The sequence below is a fragment of the Agelaius tricolor genome, unplaced genomic scaffold, assembly GCF_023055355.1.
Source record: "Agelaius tricolor isolate 1412-34295 unplaced genomic scaffold, bAgeTri1.0.p SCAF_16, whole genome shotgun sequence".
Lineage (NCBI taxonomy): Eukaryota > Metazoa > Chordata > Aves > Passeriformes > Icteridae > Agelaius > Agelaius tricolor.
Window position 1 is genome coordinate 1,299,318 of NW_027269276.1, and position 17,485 is coordinate 1,316,802.

Here is a 17,485-nt window from a genome sequence, read left to right on the forward strand (position 1 = left end):
GCGCTCCGTGAGGGGCGCGGGTCCCCCCGGGCGGCCCCGGCTGCTCTCAGCCCCGCGGATCGCCCCAGGGGAGCGGTGGATGCGCCTTCCTGCAGTAATAAATAAATTGATTAAAGTGGGATTTTGGAACTCCGCTTCCTGCTACTTAATCCGCGGGTTTCAGACCTTTAGGAGTGGAACGGGATGGGGCTGGGGTGCCTCAGCGGGCGCCGGCGGAACCTCCGGCTCCTGGTCTGCATCAAGCGGGAAATAATGAGCTTTATTTCGGGGAATTATAATTTTTATTTCCCTGGGCTAATGCCGAGAAGTTCAGGAATCACCGTGAGTTCTCCCGGGTTTTCCTGTTACCGAGGAACAGCACTCCAGGTGTTTTAGGAGTCCCAAAGAGCAGAGAATTTGGATCCAAATACGCCCATTTCGGGTCAATTTTGAGTAAAATTTGTGCTCTTTCAACAGCAAGCCAGAGGGGAAAATATCTACCAAAATTCTGCCTGGCAAGATGACGGCATTAGTTGTGAATTTGGGTAGATTAAATATTAGTATTTAAGTCACTATAGCTTGATTCAGCTTCTTTCTACCTGTGTGTTATTCCATAAATATAGATCACCATGACAATTTTTCTCCTTGGCCTTCACCTTAATGCACAGAACGGAACAAAGAAAACAAAATTTCCTATTTTTCCATAGCTGCCATAAAATCCATCATCCTACATTCAGAAAGCACTTAGATTATGGGCACTGAAAATAAAATAAAGCTTTAATGTCCCAGCTCTGCAGATTCAAACAAGGCGTGCAGGGAACCTGGGGTAAGATAACCATGAGTGGTAGTTACAGAATTTAAATTTGAAACATTTGACTCATAGGGTTACCCAGGATTTAAAATTAGGTAGTTTGTGTTAAGGGAAGAATGGGAGAGAGGTGCCAAATGTGTTTAAGGAGCTTTTTGATACAATGCTGGTTATTGGTAAGAATATTTATATGAAGACCTGAAGAAAACAACTCCTAGTAAATAGGGATGACAATGGAATGGTATCAGGATGTGTCACATCCCATCATTCCAGGACAAAACTGGATGGATTTTGACCAAGGTGGACAAGTCACATACACTTAACCTAGAAAAGGAACATATATAAATTATATTAACATATATAAATAAATATATGAACATATATATAAATTTTATGTGTTCAATAAGCAGATTTTTGATGGCATCCTGTTTATGGTGAGGATATATGAAGTCCTGATACAAAGCAAACAACTCGTATCTCTTTCCAAGCTTTTCATTTCCAAGCATTTCACCCAGAAATCTTCTCCAGCCTGGCAGAAAATCGGGGGAACTCCTGGCTGACACCCCTCTTTCCTCATCCCAGTTCCAGGGATGGCCACTGTTCTCCTGGAGCTCTGCCACGCTCAAACGAAGCACTCGGAAAATGAGCAGCAATTAGAGGAGGCTGACGAGCAGCACTCTGATAATCCTGTGTGTAATGAAGATTTCTCCCAGTGTCTGAAAGGCTGGTTTGGGGAGGGGGCAGGGTGCTCGGTGAGATTGCTAAAAAAAATAAAAGTCAGATGACTCCAGAACGCCCACGGCTCCCATAATTAGCCCGTCTATTTCAGTGGTCTGAGGCAGCCCAGTGCAGAACCCTTTCATTTGAAATTATTAAACACACATCATAATCATGATCTAATATGATCAATGAGCTCACATCAAGTCGAGAGAATTTGGCCTTAAAGCTCTGTAATTGTGTGGAGACAAATCCTTGGTTTATTTCAATCACTTTTGTATTTTTTTCCCCCTGAATGAAGCTGCTGCACAGCCAAACAGCTTTTCCTCTGCTTCTTCACTTCCTACCAAATTCAGTGGGATGTGGACATGTGCTTCAAAGTGTTTTGCTAAATCATGGCACAACACTATCAAACTTGACACATGGCCATAAACCACAGCGTCCTCTCTCAAAACTCACTTAAATAAAACAGCCCCAGAATGGCTTCAGCTGCATTAAAATAAGGAAGAGAACTAAAAAAGGGGATACAGAAAATCAGGTTTAAAATGGTCCTGCCACTGTTTTTTACAGCCAAACCTCACCCAAGCTCTTCTTTTTTTTTTTTTTTTTTTTTTTTAGTTTGGGCTTTTTGATAGTCACTCCCTTTTCAGTGCAGAATATACTGGAGGATGGAGAAGGAACTTAATGAGAAAAACAATCTGCGCTTCTATTTTTAGGCTATTATTTACATGTAGTGAAATTTTGTTCCTCTCTGCTCCCGAGGCTCAGATGATGGTTTATTGCCAAAAAAAGCCTTTGTCAACACGCAGTCATTTCCAGAGGTGCTCTCAGTGGCTCCAGCTGTGGCAGTGATGGCAGCACTCAGATCTGTCAGAAAATTCAATCTTTCCTTTTCTCTCCATTTCCAGAAGAAAATACTGGGATGCAAATGGAGTAGGGGAGAACAGCCCCAAAACAATCCTCCAGTTGTCCTGCTTCTGAGCCAAAGCTATGATATTTTTTTGATTTTTAACCTCTGTGGGGAGAGAAAACGAAAGACCAAGATTTCCCTCAACCCTCCAAAATTTTGTTATTTTCAATTCCCAATTTTCCAAAGTTGCATTTCCCCCTTTTGGCCGTATCACAGTAAAATAAATGACTTAAGAATCTGTCTCCTACTCGCCCATTTCTTTTATTTTCCTCTTCTGTAACTTCCCCAAAAATGTTTCATGTCACATAACTCACACACTCAAAGCCATGTTCAGACACAATAATATTTTTTAAAGATATGCATTTTTTTCTCTGAACATATTGTTTTCATTAGTCCCAGTATCCAAGACTTTTCCCTTTTTGCCTAATAATCCAAATTTACTCTTTGCTTTAAAGTAATATAAAAGGGCATTTCTGAGCCTGAATAAAACTGATTTAATGAGAGACTCTCAGTTACTATTTCTTGATAGAAAACACAACCAAGCCCTTCAAATCCCTTTATTGCCGAGGTTGTTGCAGGCACGAAATGTGTGAATACCCTTTTCTGAGGGACAAAAAGAGGAATATTTCAGTGAAAATTACTTGGCTGCACGAGAAGACAATGGAATAGCCCATATCTGATAAAACAAACCCATTTTTAACTTTATAACAACACACGTGGCTCCTTGTGCTGAGCAGGAAGTCGATGTGGAGAGGGCTGGCACAAACATCTCCCCAAAACCCACATCCAAGAGCAATATCTGACCAAATTATATCATGTTGTGCTTCCACCCTCTCCCAGGCTGGGCCCAAACGAGGGCTGTTGCTCAGAAAGGAAACTTTCCTGTGGGGGGAACTCCCAGAGGGGGAGCTCAGGCCTGAATTTAGGGATCCTGGAGCATTTGGGAACGTCACCCCAGCATGGCCCTGTGGGAAGTGCACACAAATGAGTTTGTGTAATTGTTAATGACGTGAGCGGTGTCAGGGGGTGACACATCCCTCATTTCCCTGCTCCCTGGATTTTCCCTCCTCTGGCACCCAGGCTCTGCTCACGCCGCTCGAGTTCACGCCCCGCCCTGGCGATTTCTGCAAACACTTACAGACATTTGCATTTCTCACCTCATTTTGGGGCTGCCCTGCACACCTAGATTGTATTCCTGGCCTGGAATGACAGAATTCCCACCTGTATTCCCAGCCTGGAATGACAGAATTCCCAGCCCAGAATGACAGAATTCCCAGCCTGTATTCCCAGCCCAGAATGACAGAATTCCCAGCCTAGAATGACAGAATTCCCAGCCTCTATTCCCAGCCTGGAATGACAGAATTCCCAGCCCAGAATGACAGAATTCCCAGCTTTATTCCCAGCCTGGAGTGACAGAATTCCCAGCCCAGAATGACAGAATTCCCAGCTTTATTCCCAGCCTGGAGTGACGGAATTCCCAGCCTCTATTCCCAGCCCAGAATGACAGAATTCCCAGCTTTATTCCCAGCCCAGAATGACAGAATTCCCACCTGTATTCCCAGTCTGGAATGACAGAATTCCCAGCCTGTATTCCCAGCCCAGAATGACAGAATTCCCAAACTCTATTCCCAGCCTGGAGTGACAGAGTTCCCAGCCCAGCCGCTGTCACTCCCCAGCCCCACAGGGCCCTGCAGCTGCAGGACAATGGCCGTGGCCACAACAATCAGCCCCTTCTTGCCCAGGATTTGCATTCCCGGGATGATCTTGGGTGGGAGGGGCTCCCAGTAGATCCCAGTATCCCCCAGTCCCCCATCCATGTCTGTACTGGTCTGGGCCACCTGCCTGCAGATGAGGGGGGGACACTGGGGACGGGGCTGGGGACACCTGGACAGGGTTTGGGGACACCTGGGAATGCTGGGAACAGGGCTGGGGACACCCAGAGACACCAGGACCAGGACTGTGGACACGTGGGGTCATCAGGACCAGGGCTGGGGACACTGAGGGACATCAGGGACAGGGTGAGGGACACCTGGGGACATGGGGAAGGGGTTGAGGGGGGTCTAAGGGACACCTGGACGGGGTTTGGGGACGCCTGGGGACCTCAGGAGCAGATTTGGGGACAGCTGGAGGAGGAGGAGAGCTTTGAGGTGCCTTCCAGGCCCAACCATTCCAGGATTGTGGGAGCTGCTGGTTTGTACTGGGACGAGGTGTGGCCAGCCCAGGGGAGGTGACAGCGTTTCCTGCCCCAGCATCCTCCTCACCTTCGTTTCACTCACCCAAAATTCACTTCTGGGACTTCTCTGTCTGGAAAAAACTGCCCCTTTTGGGTGGATCTGCTTGCTCTTCTCCAGGTCTTTATTTGAATTATTCTATTTTGTTTTTTCTGAAATTAAAACTGAAATAGTTCTGTCTCTGAGAAGAAATGGTCATTCCTGAGATATTCATCTCCAGTTGGAAAAGCATTTCCTTTGGCCAAGTTAAATCCCCCTCTTTTTGTCAACAAAATTCCATTTCCATGAATCACGATTGGGATTTTTTTTTTTTTTGGTCATTAGCACCCATTTTCATAATTTGTGGATGCAGCACAAAAAGAAAGAGTAAAAGGCAACCACAGCAGGTCCTGGGGAGCTGCGAAATTCAAAGCCAGACAAAACTGAAAACATCAAATTCTCCAGAAGCTTCAAATTGGCCAAAAAACTATTCAAACATGAGGAGAAAAACTCCAGAAAGCTGCGTTTATTTCCCAAATATCATCACAGAGGTGAGGGAGGCTTTTAATTGCACTCTCCAGACTTCCAGCATCAACAAACCCAGGGTTTCACTGGGAGGAACTCTCTCATTCCAATTAAAAGTGATTTTTAAGGCCCCAGTGCTTAAGTCAGAAGTTGTTTCTACAGATAGTAAATGATTCTTAATAAGCAAAGCCTGTGGCAATAAAACAAAGAAATAAAAATAAATCACATTTTCTAGAACTTGGAGAGTGAGTCCTTAGGATGTTCCCCCATCCCTCCATTCACACAGTGCACATGAAATGCTGATATTATCATATAATCTGAATTTATAATCATTTTTCCTAGAGAGTGATCTAGAAAAAGGCCTGTTCCAATTTGAGTCTCTTTCCTGTCCTATAATTCCCATTATGGACCACACAAGGAATTCCTACAGAGTAGATTTTGCTCCAAATTTCCTTTTTTTTTTTTTTGCCTAAAAACCAGTATAAACTCAGGATAAAGCAGCAGCAGCAGCCAGGCCGTGCCCTGAGATGGGCTCAGCTAGGGAAAAAAAAAAAAAATCTTCATTTTTCACCCAATCCCTCCTCTTCCAGCATCCCCTGAGTCATGGGAATGCTGCAAATAAAGCTGAGCTCCAGCAGCAAGCAGAGCTCATTTCAGATGGCTCATGTGAAAACAACCCAGCTAATTATGCTGCAGTAATTACCTGAAAATTATATGTATGTTGTTTTTCCACCAGTCAATAGTGCTATTTTTGAACTTCTCATTGTTCTCATGGCCTGCTGGAGTCACATTGTCTCGAAATCCTCTTTTTTTGGCTCATCACTCACTCACCTCTGGACTGGGGAGGGTTTTTCAGGGGAATTTTCACCTGCAGCGTTTGCCCTGCAGTTCAGATCCTCACCTGTGCTGCATTTCAGAAAATATTTCCATTTTAATGGTCTTTCCAATAAGGATTACGAGATTCTGACTCATCATCCCATCAAGATTTCCTCCTGAAAAACCAAAAAATGAAATATCAAAAATCCTGGAAATTGGTGGATCCCTTACTGGGATCATCCTGATTTTGAAAAGTTTCATTTCCTTCAGCTTAGATCTTCACCCGAGAAAATATTTCCATTTTAATGGTCTTTTAAATAAAATTTATGAGATCCTGACTCAACAACCCATCAAGATTTCGTCCTGCAGATCAACAGTCCTGAAAATTCCTGGATTCCTGGCTGTGATCATCATGATTTGGAGGAGTTTCATTTCCTTCAGCTCAGACCTTCACCCATGCTGCATTTCAGGAAAAAATTTCCATTTTAATGATCTTTTAAGTAAGAATTAGAAGATTCTGACTCAACATCCCATCAAGATTTCCTCCTGAAAAAAAAACAACAAATGAAATATCAAAAATCCTGAAAAATGGTGGATTCCTGATTGGAATCATCCTGATTTGGAAGAGTTTCATTTCCTTCAGCTCAGACCTTCACCTGTGCTGCATTTCAGGAAAAAATTTCCATTTTAATGATCTTTTAAGTAAGAATTAGAAGATTCTGACTCAACATCCCATCAGGATTTCCTCCTGCACATCAAAAATCCTGAAAATTCCTGGATTCCTGATTGGGATCATCCTGATTTGGAAGGGTTCCATTTCCTCCCCTGCCCTGGGTGGGGCCTGTGATCCTTGTCTGGTTTTATTTCTTTCAAGAGCCACCAATAAAAGCAGCTGAGTGTCACACCCCACTCCCAGGAAGGGAATGCTGTCGGGCAGCAGGGCTGGGAAAACGGGAGGCAGGAATTCTTGGATCCATCCCAGAAAAACTCCTGCCACGTTCCCTGAGTTTGCCCAACTCCGTGGGGTGAAATGCACTCGGAAGGACTCCTTGGGGAAAGGAAGATGCTGCTGATAAAAGGTGTCTCCCTGGACTGCTGAGAGGAAATTAATTAACATTTGGAAAAGCACTTTGAGATTCTTGGATGAAAGATGTTGGAGCTGGAATGCTGGCAACATTCAAATAAGTTGGAATAACGTTAATATTTATTGCACGCAGCGCTTTCATCTTCAAAGCTCTTTACCAACATCAATGAGTTAACAAAGAAAATATTAATAAAGATTATATTTACCCATTAAATTACCCTCCCAAAGCACAGATAAATAGAGCTGCCTCCAGATAAAAAATAGTATTAAAAAAAAAAGCTGAGCCCCAGCTCCAGTGTCAGGCACTAAATCCCTGGTGGGGCTGTCCATGGAAAACCAACTTGGAACGAGGAATTCTTAGTTTATATTCTGAATGAGGAACTATTAGTTTATATTTTTAATGAGGAATTATTAGTGTAATAATTTTAACTTCTAATGAGGTTGATTGGACCCTAGGCCTAATCCAGCACAACCAGGGTGAAAAATCAGGATGGCAAAGGGGGAAGGAAGAGCAGTGCTTGGAAAAAGGCTCTGGTTGGTGAGCAGGAATTCCAGAATCCCTGAGGCTGGAAAAGCCCTCCAAGGTCATCCAGTCCTAAAAATTACCCTCCCAAATCACATAAATAGAGCTGCCTCCAGTTAAAAAATAGCATTAAAAGAAAAATTCAGCCCCCCACTCCATCATCAGGCACCAAATCCCTGGTGGGGCTGTCCATAGCAAACCAACTTGGAACGAGGAATTATTAGTTTACACTTTGAACAAAGAATTATTAGTTTATACTTTTAATGAGGAATTATTATTTTATACTTTTAATGAGGAATTATTATTTTATACTTTTAATGAGGCTAATTGAACCCTAGGCCTAATCCAGCTGTTCTGGGAATGTATCACCCACTACCAGGGTGGAAAATCAGGATGGCAAAGGGGGAAGGAAGAGCAGTGCTTGGAAAAAGGCTCTGGTTGGTGAGCAGGAATTCCAGAATCCCTGGAAAAGCCCTCCAAGGTCATGGAGTCCAGGCTGTGCCCCATCCCCACCTTGTCACCTCAGTGCCACATCCAGAATTCCTTGGGTACCTGGGACAATGAGGGGAGCTTTGAGGTGCCTTCCAAGCCAAACCATTCCAGGATTCTGGAGGCTCAGCATCCAGGGCTGGGGACTCCAGACCTCCCTGAGCACGCACTTCCAGGAGGAGGAGGAGGAGGAGGATGTTTGGGTTTGTTGTGTCTTTGGGATGAACTCCAGGGAAGGGAGGAACGCTCTGTTCCACAGGAAGGAGAGGTGGAACCCCGGGGGGAGCTCCCAGACTAAACCATCCCAAGGAGCTGCGCTCTCCTTTTTTATTTGGAAGTCAATCCTTGCTGGCACAGGCACAGCTCTGCCATTATCGCCGGGAAGCTGTGCCCAGCGGTTCACGGAAAACCAGTAAAGGAGAGAGCGCTTGCAAGGGCATTATCTGCACTGCCTGCAAGCGCTCCCAGGGCAGCCGGGGCCTCTCTCCCTCTGGGGCTCACCTCCCCCAGCTGGAAAGATAAAGAGATCAAGATAAATAAATCAAGATAAATAAATCAAGATAAATAAAATAGGGGGAAGCATTCTCTTGTGATTCCCCCACACACAACCCTGATTTATCCCAAATCCCCCCCATTTCCATCAGTCTCCCCGAGCAGAGGCTCCCCTGGAGCATTCAGATGCATTCCAGCACATAATGGGCTGGGATAGATTTTTTAGGAATCCTCGGTGCTCTGCAGGCTCTGGAGGTCATTTTGGGCAGCCCATCGATGCTCAGCACAAATATTTCTGGTCAGCATGCTCTGTGCACACCACTCTGGGCTCCGCAGGGGCCAGATGTGCGTGCCACAAACCCAAAGCCCTGCCCCGGATTTTTCCAGGCTCGCTGTGAAAAACACCACGCTTATCTGGGAAGTGTTTTGTGGATCTTGTCAGGGCTGGGGCAGTTCCTCCAGAGCTGGCTGGAGGCTTTACAAACCCAGCCACACATTAAAGCGCCCCAGTTAATCTCCTATACAGCCCCAACCAGGCAGGGCTTCAAATATGTTTCGTTTTGGAGAGAAATCAAATGTTACCTTTGGGAAACACGCTTATTATTAGCATTAGACACGGCTTTTGGGCTCCTTCCAGGAACTTTGCTGAGTTACAGGCGTTTTGTTACCGCTTTTCTTTGTGTCCTGGATTTATGGACAGACAGTGGGGCTGAGCCTCGCTGCTGCCATCACAGGGCTTTGCAAACACTGATTCTTGTCCTGATGCCTCGGGGCTGGCTGGGAGCCAGCGAGGAGCAGATCCCCTCTGCTGAGGAAAAAGCACAGGAGCTCGTGCCATAGGTTATAGCCTAAGTTTTGATGTTATATTTATGTCATGGTCTAAGGTTTTTTACTTAATTATGTTATCTAAATGTACTCTATTTTAATTCATATTAAATTTTAATATTTATAATATATAATATTGATATAATTATAATATATTTTATACATTATATTTATAACTTATTATATCAACATAAATGTAAATATATTCATAATATAATTTTAATAAATTACATAATATATTTCTAATATATTTCTAATATTTTATATTTATATATTCATAATATAATATTTATATAATTATTTATATTTATACTAGATAATATTTCTGTAGTATTGTATTTAAATTTTTCTTTATTTTTGTCGTTATTTTTATATTTTAATTTTTTATTTTAGTATTTTTATTTAAAGTGCTTTTATTTTAAATTTTAAATGTGTTTCTTTTTTATTTTAAGTTATAAATTTTTATTTTTAATATTTAAGTTTAGAAGGTTTTTTTTTAAGGTTTTATATTAAATTTGGTGTTGAAGTTTTAGTTTATAGATTTAGAGTTTTAAGAGTTTTTTGTATTTTAGATTTTAATTTTTTAAAAATATATTTAATTTAAGCAAAGTGCTTTAACGAAGGGCCAGACTGACAGCCAGACAAACAGCCAAGGTCTTTTCCTCCCCATGTGATCTGTCCATAATCCTCCGTTTCTCCCCTAGATCAACAGGTTCCTCTTTATTTGTCCTTGTCAGCTCTGGGCACAAAGAGCCCTTTGTCTGCAGCTCTGACCCAAACACTCCGGAGCTTTTCCTGCCCCTTCCTGCCCCTGTGCTCTCACTCACTGGGGGCTGCACAGCCCAGCCTTGAGCCACCAGGGGAGATCAACATGACAGCATCCCTGTTCTGACATCAGCACCGACAAATTCCTGACCCTGATCTGCTCCAAAGCTCCTGCCTGGATCCTGCCTGGAGTCACCAGCAGCTCCCAACACCCCTGGCCCAGGCAGGAGCTGCCTCTGCCCCTCCTCCTGATGCCTCAGGTTTGGATTTTATATTTTCCAGGTTCTGTGCTGCTTTAGTGGGTGGGTCTGGGCTTCACATTAGGGATGGTGAGCTCTGTGCACAGAGCAGGGACACAAAACAATTCCTGCTCCAGCTGGGCACCAAGGACAAATGACCCAAACCTCAGCCCAGGAGCACAAACCCCGTGGGCTGGAGAGAGAAAAACAAGCAGGGTGGGACTGCAGGGGCTAAAGCTGGGATGGGACAATGAACTGCAAGGTGCAAATGGAGCAGAACTGATCCCAGGGACAGAGCCCGTGCCCGGCCGTGCATTTTGGGGCCATTTGGGTTCATCTTGGGTGCAGCCCTGGCTGGGCTCTGGTGCTGCCCAAGGTGGAGCCATGGAGGAGATGCTTGGAATGAATCCCTGCTTTATTCTGGAGCTCTGCCCAGCCTCTGCTCCAGGGCAGCCTCCCCAAGGCATCATGATCAGCGTGGGGCATTCCCACAGCTCCTCCCAACATCCCAGCAGGATTCCTGCTCCTCCTGCATCCATGGATGCTCCCTGGGAATGCCTCACTGAGGGACAAGCACCAGGCAATGAGGAGAAGGCATTGATTGGCCTGGAATTCTCCCAGTTTCCAGGGATTTGTCACCCCCTTGCTCTCAGGCTGATTGGGAAGGGTGGGAAAAGCTGCTGCTGGCTTGGAGGGCCCTTGTGAGGGACACCCTGCAGCTACCAGGGGCTGGGGAGAGTTCATAGCCTGGAGCTGGCACTTGTTCTGCACTGTCACAGAAACCCTTTTGTTTTCCCATGAAAACAGCTCCAGAGCCAAATTCCTACCTGTCTCCTGCAGGGTGTGTCCTTGCCACATCACAGAGCAGGGTTTTGCTCCAGGTAACCCAACCCTGGAACCTCAGGGGTTGCTTAGGGCTGCTGAGGACGAGAGGAGCCAACTTTTTTTTGGTTATTATTTCACTTCTCTCACCAAAGATTTGCACTGACAAATGTTTTTCCCATAGCCTGGGAGGGGGTGGGATTGGTTTCACTTTCCTGGGGGTTTGTGGGGCTGTCAAAGCTCAGCCTCACCGTTTGCTGCTGCTCCAGAAGAGGGAGGAGAAGGAGAGGAACTTCTTATCTGCCCCTGGAGCCCTTATCTGAGCTGGCCAGCTGGGTGACGTTGGGACAGCAGGAGGGACAGGCCCAGGGGAGGACAGACAGCATCTGCAAGGAAATAAAACTGTCAGAGAAAAGGGGGTTTCTGCACCCAAAACACCTCTTGTGACAGCCAAAACCCCTCTTGAGCCACCCAAAATGCCCCCTGGGATGCCCAAAATGCTTCTTGTGCCACCCCAAACCCCTCTTGTGCCACCCAAAATGCCCCTTGGGACACCCCAAAGGGCCCTGGTGCCACCCCTGCTGCAGACCCGGCTCAGAGGCAGAAGGGAGCAGCACCCCCGGCCTGGCTGTGCCCTCAGCAGGGCAGGATGGCAGCTGTGGTGCCACCAGGGGCTCCTGACCCTCGAGCTCTGCAGCAGCACAGAAATACCTCCAAAAAAACTCACCCTGGATTTCCTTAACACGGCGTTTGTGCCCCAAAACTTCAGCCTGGAGAAGAGAGGGAGGCTCCTGGCAGAGCCCAGAGATGCTCCAGGAGAGGGATTTGGAGGGACAGGACACAGGGAACTCCAGAGGGCAGGGAGGGATGGGATTTTGGGATGGAATTGTTCCCTGTGAGGGTGGGGAGGGCTGGGATGGAATTCCCAGAGGAGCTGGGGCTGCTCCTGGATCCCTGGCAGTGCCCAAGGCCAGGCTGGAGCACCCTGGGACAGGGGAAGGTGTCCCTGCCTGTGGCATTAAATCCCATGATGGGATTTAAGGTCCCTCCAGCCCCAATCCTTCCAGAATTCCATGATAATTCTGACTTCAACCTGCCCAGCATTACTTTGGGGACAATCCAGGCTGGATACCTCAGGCAGAGCCACCACCCAAGCTCCAGAAACAAACCATCCGCCATTCGCGACACAGTTAAAAAATAAAAAATAAAAATTAAAAAAAAAATTAAAACAAACAAACAAAAAAAACCAGGCAGAAATGTGATGACAGAATTTCCTCCAGAACCTCTGCTACATGAAAATGAACACTAAAGCTTTTAATTTAGCTGAGATTTCACTCCGAAGAGGAAGACGCACAATTTGTTCGGGATGAGTTGACAGATGGGAAAATTAAGTCCTCCCTTATTGTTCCATTTGCTGGATGCAAAAAAATACTTAACACTTGCAGAGGACTTGGAGGGTGGGAAGAGCTGGGGAATATCAGCTGTCTGGGCAAAAATGAGAGACAGCAGTGGCTGGGGCTGATCCTGGGAGATGCCACATGCTTGCAGCCTCTCCAAAAATCAGCTTTTCCCTGAGCATTCCTCAGCCATCTCCCTGTGGGAAAGCCAAGGAATAAAGGGGTGAATTTAGCATTAGACCAAAAAAGCAGAATTACACAAGATCCTTTCTGTTTGATGTCTCCACCCAGCGAACTCTTTCAAAACAGTAACTTCTCTCTTTCAGCTGAATTTTCCTTTTTTTTCCCTTTTTTTTTTTTTCCCAAGTTGGAAGCCTTTAGCTAAAATATCTTTCTTTTCTCTGCTAATAAAGACAGACTGTTAGCACTGCTTTTCCCCTTCCCATTGAAGATGTCCTGCAGTTTTCTCCCGTCTGGGGACCCAAAATTCTTTCAAATGATACCAACAAATAATTGGCACCTCTTGGCCAAAATTGCTGCGGAGTGGCTGCTCCTGTGCTCACATCTGGGCTCTCCCAAACAATAAATTATGGATTAATGGCACATCCTGGAGCAGACTGGAGGCCAAATTCCCCTCTGGGAAACAGGGTTATGACAGACCTGCTGTACCAGGGATGTTCCCATATGTCCAAGTAAAAATCAGCTGTAAAGTGATGGCCAGAAAAGAGGTTTGGAACAAAAAAAAAAAAAAAAAAAGCGTTTAAATATATTAAAAAAAAAGGGTTTAAAACCAAAAAAGCACCCAACCCCCAGCAATATCCCACAATAGCCATGGTTTAAAGGGCTGGGTCTGGTTGGAGGTGCTCAGGACGCCGTGTCCCATGACAAACAGAGAGGTTTGGTGGTGCTCAATTGAGTTTGTTCCTCTTTATCAGCCGGGCAGGCACAGCCTGTCCCTTCTGCTCTGCTCCCCTGGGAGGGGCCTGGGGGAAAATCCACATTGCTGCTGCTTCCAGCGCCTCTGAGGAGCTGCAGAGCCAGCCCACCCCAGAAAACCCCAGGAAAACAAGGATACAGCCACTGTCATTCCCTGCTGTGGTCCCAGCTCATCCCAAACCCGCAGCCTTTGCAGAAGGGACCATCAGGGAATCATCAGGCTGGAAAATCCCTGCAAGGATGGTCCAGGCACCGACCCAGCCATGCCCCCAGGGCTGTCCTGGTCTGCTCAGGAGGGCAGGAGCCTCCCCTGACATGGAAAACGTAAACCCTCTCCCTCTGAATTATTGTAATTTTGAAATTAAGGGGCTCTCGGGCAAAGATATGGGAGTAGGAATAGCAGTTATTCATTAGGAAAAATGAAAATAAATTAAATTTTTAAAAAATTTTGAAAAATTAAATTGAAAATTAAAAATAAAATTAAAAATAAAATAAAAAATGCAGTAATACAAACCAACACTGCCAGAGTGAGAGCAGTCCCTGTCCCCAGTGTGTCAGGGTGGTGACACAGCCCCATCCCATGGGGGCTCAGCCCTCCTGCAGTGCCAGCTGTGGCTCTGCTGGAGCAGGGATCCTGCACAAGGGGGGAGTTTTCCTCTGCAGCTCCAGGGCTGCTGCAGATGGGCCTGGGCTCCCTCTGGCCATGCAGGGCAGCAGAAGCTGCTCCTCTGGCAATGCACTGGGTGTTCCAAAATTCAGATTGTACCCAGGTAGGAATGCTTGGCTCCTCCCTCTGGGCGGAGCATCTCCCCATGGGATGATGGGATTGGATCAGCCCTGCAGGGACGCTCACTGGCCATGGACAGCAGATAATTAATAATTAATGGCCCATGGACAGCAGAGATCTCCTGGAGGGAGGATTGGCTGTGGGGGAGATAAAGGAAACTGCCCCATGGACAGAGAGAACTGCCCCAGCTCTGACAGATGTGATAGAATCCACACCCCAGCCACGTCCTTCCAGCCTCAGGCAGTGCCACATTTCCACAGGGATGTCCCAGAAGGACAATTGCTTATGGGGACACTGGGTTACTTCATTCCCTTGGGATCCATCCCAGGAACTTGGTGGCCTCAGAAGGAAAATCTCACTGCAGGTCCCAAGGAGCTCTCCAAGGCTCAACCCTCCTGCCCATCTCTTTAGGCAAATCTGCACTTTCAAATCTGCACAAATCCCCATCTGCACTTTCAGCCTTTTCCCCCTTCTTTCAACCATTTCTTTGCCCATGGAGGTTTTCTTGAAGAAAAAAAAAAAATAACAAAAACCCCAAACCAATTTAAACCCAGCCCATTGTTTCCAGAAAACCGAGCTGCAGCGAGCTCTCAGAACGTGGTTGTGATTTGCCACATCTGTTATTTTTACACGCTGTTTTCCTGCCAAGAGCTCCATAAAAGGTGCTCTGTAAGCCCCTGGTGCCACGGAATCCAGCGTGCTGCCACAGCTGGGAGCCCACAGGGGCATTCCAGCCCCAGCCTCACCCCAGGTTTTTGTTCCTGAGCATCTTCAGACACCAAGATCAGGTGTGGTGTGGATCCTCCTTTGATGGGTAGAGTCAATGGAGGAGTTCATGGAATCGTGGAGTTCTGGAATCGTCCAGTTCCATGGGCAGGGACTCCTTCCGCTGGCCCAGGCTGCTCCAGGCCCCAGTGTCCAGCCTGGCCCTGGGAACATCCCCCAGCTGCTCTGGGAATTCCATCCCAGCCCCTGCCCACCCTCCCAGGGAACAATGCCTTCCCAAAATCCCACCCAAATTTCCCATTTTCCAATTCGAAGCCATTCCCTGGGTCCTGTCCCTCCCTGGGTCATCCCCAGTCCCTCTCCAGCTCTCCTGGAGCCTCTTCAGGCCCTGCAGGGGGCTCTGAGATGTTCCAGAACCTTCTCTTCTCCAGGCTGGACAGTGCCAGCTCTCCCTGAAGAGCCCTGCAGAGGAGCCTCACCCACCTGGGAGCAGGAATTTGGTCATGGCAGAGCTTTGCTGTGCCAGGAGCAGATTTCCTGGGACACTCCAGGGCTCTGCCACGGGTGAGACACCGGGAACTTTGGAAATTTCCAGCCTGGCACAGCTCTAAATGCAGGGCTCCATCTCCTTCTCCCAGGTCAGAGATTCTGTGTGCAGTTTCTCATTTGGACCACGGCTCTGGAAAACTTGATTAGAGCTGTGAAAATGGAATTTTTATTGGGGAGAACGGAGCTCTTGCCAAGGTTTATTTTTTCAAGGGAGTAAGGCCTAATCCTAGAAGTGGTTCCAGGGCTGTGCTAGTCTGGATGCCCTTGCAATGGTTTATGGCAACCACGCAGCCAAAGCTGGCTGGGCTGGTGGTGTTTGCTTTGGCCTCATGCTGCAGGTGGTAACCAGCTCCAAATGTGCTCCTCAACGTGGTGCAGGCATCACTAAAATCCATTTTCTCCCAGGTTTCTCCTTTTTCCCCCCCTTTCTCTTTCATTTTTACACAATTAGCGTGTTCCCAAATCCGTCCTACCTGAAAACAAGGGAGCCTTTAAAGCAGGCAGCAGAGTCACAACCCCAGCTTCAGACAGAATCACCAGAGACACGGCTCCTGCCGGCTTCCAAATTCCCACAAAATCCAGCCCAAAGCCCCTGTTCAGGTGGAAACCTTCCAGGGAATAGCACATCAGCTTCCTCACGGAGCCCACAAAGGTTATGGCGTGGAGTGACCCTCTGGAGGGAGCTTTCCACGCCGGCTGAGCAGAGCCATAAACCCAGGAATGCCTGGGAAAGGAGCAAATTAAAACGTGCTAGACTTGGCAGGGCCCTGCGAGCACAGGGCTGGGCAAGGGGACATTAATGGCCCTTCCAGCCTGAGCTGAGCCCGCTCCAGAGCCAGGGCAGCTCCAAGGGATTCCCACAAAGTGCTCCTGGCCTCTTCCAAAGGGCTTTTCCTTCGGGGCAGGAGTTCTGCAGCATTTCCCACCCGTGCCAGGGGTCAGGGAGGGGATCCTGCCCCACTCAGCCCTCGCCTGCAGGAGCGCCCGGAGCCCTGGGAGGGACAGGGAGCTCCTGGAGGTGGCTGTGGAGGTGGGGGGACTGAACACCCCCCTGGGGAGGACAGGGGGAGGAGATGGAGCTGCTCAGCCTGGAGATCTCCAAATAACATCAAATAAGATGCAGAACCTTATGATTGCACCTTAAGGTGCAAGATCTCCAAAAAGAATCCCTCCAAAAGGAGCAGATCCCACAGCTTTGTTAAGAGTTACAGAAGAAATCAAAGGGAGGGATTGTCAGCTTTTGAGGGGCAAAAAAAACCCCAGGAAAAGGTGGTTTAAGTTTCCAGGAGAATCACAGCGTTCGATTTGCTGTGTGAAAATAAAAGTGGTTCTGTAAGCAAGGCAGGGCTGCCCTGCTCACTCCCTTCTCACAATGCACGCACACAAAGTCTTATTAGCATCCAAAATTCAATCAATTTAATTAAACCCACCCCTCCTCACATGTGGATTGCCCTGTTCGTGCACAGGCCCTTGCTGTCCTGTTCACACTCACCCCTAAAATGCTGGATTTCAACCCAAAGAACACCGGCCAGCCAAGGAGGTTCCTTGTCTAAACACCACCTTGTCCTCAGCCAGACCCTGGGATTTCCCCAAGGAAGATCTTTGTGGATTTGCAGGCAGCCAACAGCTCACGGGATCGTTCTGGTCACACCTGAACCCTCCAGGTGCTCCTCAGATCCTGGACAAACGCATCCAGGGTGGGCAGGATCCTGGGAATCTGCCAGCATCCCTGCGGGACCACGGGATCGTCCCCAAAGGGTCGCAGCAGGGCTGGGGCTGGGAAAAAGCCCCCGGGGCTCACAGCCTTGGCCCGGGAGAGGAGGAGGAGGAGGATGCCCAGAGGATGCCCCGGGAAGGCGATGGAGCGGATCCTGCTGGATGCATCC

At 47.3% G+C, this 17,485-nt stretch overlaps 2 long non-coding RNA genes across 15 annotated transcripts; one reads left to right on the forward strand and one right to left on the reverse strand.

Annotated features, from left to right (window-relative positions):
• Positions 1-728: 728 nt before the first annotated feature.
• On the reverse strand, positions 729-11,449 carry LOC139596698 (uncharacterized). Of its 14 annotated transcripts, none has more exons than XR_011681410.1 (5): positions 11,210-11,449; positions 5,853-6,141; positions 3,572-5,042; positions 2,233-2,519; positions 1,264-1,548 (listed from the first exon to the last, which is right to left on the reverse strand). It is a non-coding gene; the product is annotated as an uncharacterized lncRNA (long non-coding RNA). The 14 variants fall into 14 exon arrangements; XR_011681422.1 differs by lacking the exon at positions 1,264-1,548 and having other exon boundaries at positions 2,094-2,519; positions 3,572-3,762; positions 4,691-5,042; XR_011681418.1 differs by lacking the exon at positions 1,264-1,548 and having other exon boundaries at positions 2,094-2,519; positions 3,572-3,999; positions 4,691-5,042.
• Positions 9,729-14,036, forward strand: LOC139596700 (uncharacterized). Its single transcript, XR_011681424.1, has 2 exons — positions 9,729-10,403; positions 13,537-14,036. It is a non-coding gene; the product is annotated as an uncharacterized lncRNA (long non-coding RNA).
• Positions 14,037-17,485: the final 3,449 nt, after the last annotated feature.